We start from the raw sequence: 6,390 nt of genomic DNA, 5'->3' as shown, positions 1-6,390 counted from the left end.
GGAGGGGGAGGGGGGAGGCGATTGGGAAAAATTCAGTCGTTCTCGGAAAAATGCACACTGTCTCCCTCGCCGATACGCTCTCTATACAGAAAATTACGCGATAACGATCCACACGTACCCCTTTGGAAATATTGTCTGTCACCGTTCGATGGTTCGTATCAAGCTGGGTCCAGGACCGTCGTTGATTGGTCGCGTCGTTGATTGCGATTAATAGTCGTGGAGGCGACTATCAATCGCGCGCGCGGTTTTCCTCCTCGGGAGGAAGTACCGTCTCGCTGAGCGATGGAACGAGCACTTTCGCCGTGGTGGCGTTCACAGGAATTAGGAACACGCGTGGTTGCTAGGGCTACGCCCTATGGTTACGCGTGCGTTTCTACAACGACTAATCAACGACTTAATAATGGCGAAATTTCGCAGGTCTTGTCACGATGGAATCTTGATTCCACCATGGATTCTATTCTACCGTGATGTAAAATTATCGGATGTAAAAAGCCCAGGTGTAATATTGCGCATGACGAATATAATTTGAGACAAATTTCTGACTGGTGGCAAATTTCCAATGGCGGCTTTACATTAAAATTTGGAGACCAACTTCTGATCGGTCACAAATGCCGTCATAACTTGAAACTGATTTCAAGCGTTTACCTGGTCTTTTTACGTCATGGGTTTTTACATTTTATCGCGGTCGTACGCGGGGGTAGCTAAGTTCTTGAGTTATGTTGGATCTGTATAAGACACAGGGTCTCGTACATACGTAGATAAGCCATCGGAAATTGAGAACACTTAAATATTAAATCTTATGAAGACTCAGGCAAGTGATTCAAACAAATTACGCTTGAATAAGTCAAAATGAAGCTCAAGCTTTTAAATTCAGACAGTTTGAAATTAACGATTGATTTTAAGGTTGGTGGTTGATCAGTTCGAAGATTTGGCTGTTCGAGCCATGCTAAACATTAGAGCCAAAATAATAATTGTTACAAACAAAAAATTAATTTTTGTTTGTCCCAAATTAGACCTGTGTAAACAGGTTTAAACTAATAGATCAAACAATTTGAATTGTTCGATCATACAAAAATTTTGAACGTTAGTATTACATTTTTCAATTCGAAGGACATACTTAAGTATCTCCCTTGAATTCGAAGATGTAAAGAAAAAATTTATAAAACATGATTCAAATGACTCTACGCAAGAATGACGATAGTTCCTTCCCTTTCTTTTTCTCCTTATTTTTTTTTTCCTTAGTGATCTCTTATAAATTCCCTTTATAATCTTTTTGTTTTCCCAATACCGTCTTATATAGAGATGCTGTACCTCGAGTATATAGAATCGCTGTATTGTCTGTGATCGTATTTAGCAAAAACCAAGAAGCTATCACCATCAATTAAGTGTCAGGACCGAACCTGGAATGAAGGTGTGCATATAATGCCAGCCATTAATCTGCGAACGCTTACAGGAAGTTGTAAAAAAATGAGAAAAGTGATCGATCCATAACAACTTCTTTTAACAGTTTTTCAAACTAATGATGCGTTAATTTATATTAAAAAGAACTTATTTAATGTAACAAAATTGTATACAAAACTATATAAATTATTACTTTTGTGTATATAAATTGCTTTTATGCCGAGCACTCGATACTCCGCAAGCGTTGTCACATTAATGGCGCCTTTATAAGAGATTGGGAGAATATAATTAAAATAAAAGAAAAAAATCTAGCAACATTAACGCGCGCGATCAACAGTGCAAAATCGTTGCGATTATCTCGCCAAGTTAACGGATTTACATTCGTTAGAATATATATATATATATGTGTGTGTATATATATATATATATACACACACACACACACACATGGCACACACGCACACACAAACGTGTCGTATGTTTTTAAATTGGAGCGATTAATACCGTCCTGCTATTTCAAAATATAAACGCAGATTTGTCTGAGAGGAATCATGTTGATTACTTCAATTTGAAGATGACGATACACTGCATTTATTATATATATATATATATATATATATATATCTTCTTATGGTCTCGTCAATATATGTATATTTATACATATTGTAATGCTAGCCATGGAGATATGTATAATTAAATACGTTTTTTGGGAAATACCTATACGTTATATCTCTGCCAGCATATTGATTGATATTCAATATGCACCGTAAAATGTTGTAACATAAATCGAGAATCGCGGGCATACGTTTCGAAATATTGAGCTAAAACTTTTCTAGCAACCTTTGCTATATTTCCCACAGCCCACACTATGTCGAAATTATTTTAATTGCAAACGAGCAAACATTGGACACAAATTGGCACCTCTCTTTGTTTTTGTACGTATCCTAATAAAAGATTATATCTATATGCGCATAAATTGTACAAACACACGGGATGCCGTATATTTTTTATAAATTTTTGTTACTTTTTGCAAGGCACGAAGTATTTTTGCAAAAATGTTTCTCTACACACTCTTCGTGTAGTAATCAGTAATTTTTGCTGATTACAATTCTTCATTGAAAGAAAGAAAAGCAGAAAAATTCCTAAGAAAATACTCAAAAAGCATATAAAAATGAAAATAATTACTAATACTTAGAAATATTCATGAACATAGATACGTGATTTTGATTTGAATATAATTGATCGCGCGTTGTTTGATGTTTTATAGTTAAAAAAAATATGCCTATGTATGAATTATAAATTGGAATAACATAATCTTATATAAAACAAAGTTAATTGAAATTTACTTTTAACTGTGTTATGTATACTAAGTAATAAATTCTTGAAATAAATTGTGAAATGTTCCTAGAAAGGTAAAACTTCATTATATTAAGCACTGGATATACGTTAATGGTAAATCATTTGGAAATAACGGAATAGTAATGAATACACAAATTATTTAGAAATCATATTGGTTCTAATGAAACTTCATATTTTTTCACACGAACTGATAGGATCGCCGAATTTGCAAAATATTATCTTTTGACTGCAGAATATAACTTTAAGAGGCTAAAACACGATTCATTTCCGTCGAAGCTAATATGAAGAGTATATAAGAAATAAGGATAATTAATTGCAAAATAAATTAAAATTAATACTTCATTCACACAATGATGTTTTCGGGCAATAGCCCTGTGCCGAATCTTTGAAACTAGCGTTAAAGTAATGTCATATCACTGACTCGATTGCGTGCATATTAACAAATACGTTTAATAGGCATATCTTTAATTAATATTGCGGCGCTGATTTTTGCTTTGGAGGATATGTACGCTTGAGATGGACCTTGACTGTGAAAATAATCGGACGATTGGATAAAGAATGCGTAACAAATCGAATCTATTACGATAAAAGATACGAGAGAAGGGGAAAAAATCGAAGGGGACGGGGGCTATGAATTTAACTGAGCAACAACCTAGTCAATTTATTAAGATTTAGAAAACGTTAGATCTATCGTACGATACTGTAAAAAATTGCGTGGCTTTAATATTGTCGAAGTATTATTATTACTAGTCATTATCTCTCTCCTCCTCTCTCAATCACTAAGTGAGGGACAGTTTTAGCGAGCGCGGAGATGGTCTCCTTCCCATTATGTACGTTTAACGGCGTTGTAAACGTGATAGTCATGTAAATGCGCATAAAATAGTCGACAGGATCTATCAGACGGAGGCCACTGATATTCGAGCGAATTATTTCAACGTTCGAATCCATTTGCATTAATTATCACGCCTATTATAATTAAACATTGCATATAACTGTTACATAACTGTTACATATTTATATATCTCGTTTCATTACGACGAAGCTAAATAATTATATGAGTCCTTATAATTATACAGTCCAGTTGTATCATTTATCGTGTAAGAAATTCATTAAACTGGTTTAGGGGGAAAAAAAAAAGAAAATTATTATTGTAAGTAAAAAAACTTTGGATATTATTTAAATTTTTATTTTTTAACTTATGCGACTGCATTATTTTCTAAAATTTGTGATAATTTTTATTGATATATGAAAACAGCGTAGAGAGAATTTTTCACTTATTTAAGTGTAGAAATACGTTGAAGCTCGGAATATCGGGATGGCTTCCAAATAATATACATTCGTAATATTGCTCGTGAAAAGAATGTCGCAGTTTATTAAAATAGTTAATCGTTACGTAATATCACTGGTTATATTAGAAACGATACAATTGTTGAGCTTGGAAGCACTTTTTTATAGTGAAGTCACAATTAGACTTACGATCGATTAGCGAGATCCTTCCTCGGGCTCGAATCTGTTACTCTTTATAGTGATAATACAGAATGCATTACTACAGTGATTATGCAGAATAATGCATTAATTATATCTCATACTGCCAATCTGTAAATCATCATACATAGTTTCTAATTAACGACATCAATAAGTAATACCTCTAGTTAAAGATTATGATAAGATAGGGCTTTCTTTTGGAACACTTTAACGAATCGTCGAATTTCTTTTCTCGTGTGCATGTTTTATTTTCGTTTAAAGAGAATTCAACTTTTTAAACAGCACACGCATTTGCACAAATTTTAAAATTATTCTTATTCATGATTTTTTTTATGAGGGCATTCGAAAAATATTTATTAGATTGGATCTTTGTATATATACTTGTAACTGATTAAATATATTTTATAAATGAAAATGTCTCTTACATCTCGAAAGCCCTCGTAAATGCTTCGTAAAAATTATGGTCATTGCCAGTAATTTATAAAAAACTTACATAAAGGCAAGCGATTAGAGATCATTAGAAATCATTTATAAAAGTTATGATCACGTTCACATTTGTAATTTACGGAGACCGATTAGAAATTAGTCTAACTACCATTGTGATAGTAATAGGTTTTATAGTACGATGCAAAAGAAATTGTTCAAGAATTACAGTGCTTTAGTTTTAACTTTAGTTTTTTTTAGAAACGAGGAGCAAACATCAAATTACGTCACGCACAAGATTCAGAGTTAAATATCAATATAGCTTAAACACTTTACTGCTTTTAAATGATAAAATAAGTTGTTATAAAACAGGAAAAAGCTCTTATCATAATATCCCAGCAAACACCGAATTACGTATACGTTAGTTGTAACTTCCCGTTTAACAATAAAATTGTAAAAAATATAACATGTTATATTACAATTATACTGTTGAATGGAAAATTACAACTGAATTTGATGTTTTCTGGGATGTAACATCATTATGTTCACATTTTATGAATTTAATTAAAAGTCAATGACATTTATTTAATTTTATTCATTTTAATGGATTCTATCTGATGATGTCATTGCAGAAAAAAATTTAAATTGTATTATATGTGTATGTATATGAATTAATCGCAAGTGTATTATTTTATTATATGTATTCTTATTTAGCTAGTACACAAATTTTATCGCTTAAAATAGTAGTGAGAATCATTGTTACTAGGTTTATCTAATTCTTGCAAAATGTTATCGAATTTGTTACACAAATCAATTAGTCGTGCTACATAGACGCACGATGTGCAGATCACGACTGCAAGTTAATTACTTTACTAGCGCAATAAATTCGATAGTCTTTCCAATTGTTCTAACGCGTAAAATCGATTCGTTTTCAATCAAATCGTAATAAATAGAGGCGACAGTGGTGTTCCTGTGTTATCATTCTAATTATATCTTAAGGCGATTAGATTTAAACAGAGACAAAAACAGATTGCAATAAGCGAAATATCATTGTATTGTTAGCGATTTTCCACTGGGGTGGTATATCAATAAATGTTAAATATATATCAAATTAAAAATATCCCGACTTCCTGACTTTTCCATTAGATACTTAAGGTTTTTTTCATTAACTTAATTAGGCTTAATCTGATATTTTATTCGATAGGCTTCATCTATGATGACGTCATTGAATAAAACATCAAGTTAAGCTTAACCACAAATTAATCAGATAATAAAAAATCGAGCCTTAATGCAAGAAACAATTTAGATATAAAAACTGATTAATAGAAGTAGAAAATGAAAAGAATATAAAAAATGAAAGAGATTATGGGTAAGACGGTGCAGTTTCAAACATGGTATAATTCTGAACGAAATAAAATTTGAATTAAAACTCTCTCGTTATGCGAAAGGTACTGAAGGGTATCAAACAGGAAAAAATCAAATCTAAAAATTGAATTTGAAAATTGAATTCAAATCTATTACATTCAGAATTATACCATGTTCGAAATCATACCATACGCTACGTATGAAATCGTACCTTACGCTACTTGTATTTTTTTCATATTTTTTTTATTAGAATAATTTGTAATACTATGTTTACAATCACTTATATTTATTACGATACAAGTATAAAATTATTACAAAATTAACAAATTTTTTTTATCATTTTATGTATTATATGCG

General features: G+C 31.6%; 1 protein-coding gene across 1 annotated transcript in view; it reads right to left on the bottom strand.

Moving 5' to 3' along the window:
* LOC108754777 (T-complex-associated testis-expressed protein 1-like) overlaps nucleotides 1-989 on the bottom strand; it is a 23,867-nt gene extending 22,878 nt beyond the window's left edge. The window contains 1 exon segment of the mRNA XM_018497364.1: nucleotides 119-989. The gene's annotated coding sequence lies outside the window, so the exon portion shown is untranslated.
* Between the last annotated feature and the right edge of the window lie 5,401 nt (nucleotides 990-6,390).

The sequence above is a fragment of the Trachymyrmex septentrionalis genome, unplaced genomic scaffold (genome assembly GCF_001594115.1).
Source record: "Trachymyrmex septentrionalis isolate Tsep2-gDNA-1 unplaced genomic scaffold, Tsep1.0 scaffold80, whole genome shotgun sequence".
Taxonomy (NCBI): Eukaryota; Metazoa; Arthropoda; class Insecta; order Hymenoptera; family Formicidae; genus Trachymyrmex; species Trachymyrmex septentrionalis.
The sequence above is the reverse complement of the archived record's forward strand: the minus strand, read 5'-3'. Positions and strand labels throughout refer to the sequence as shown.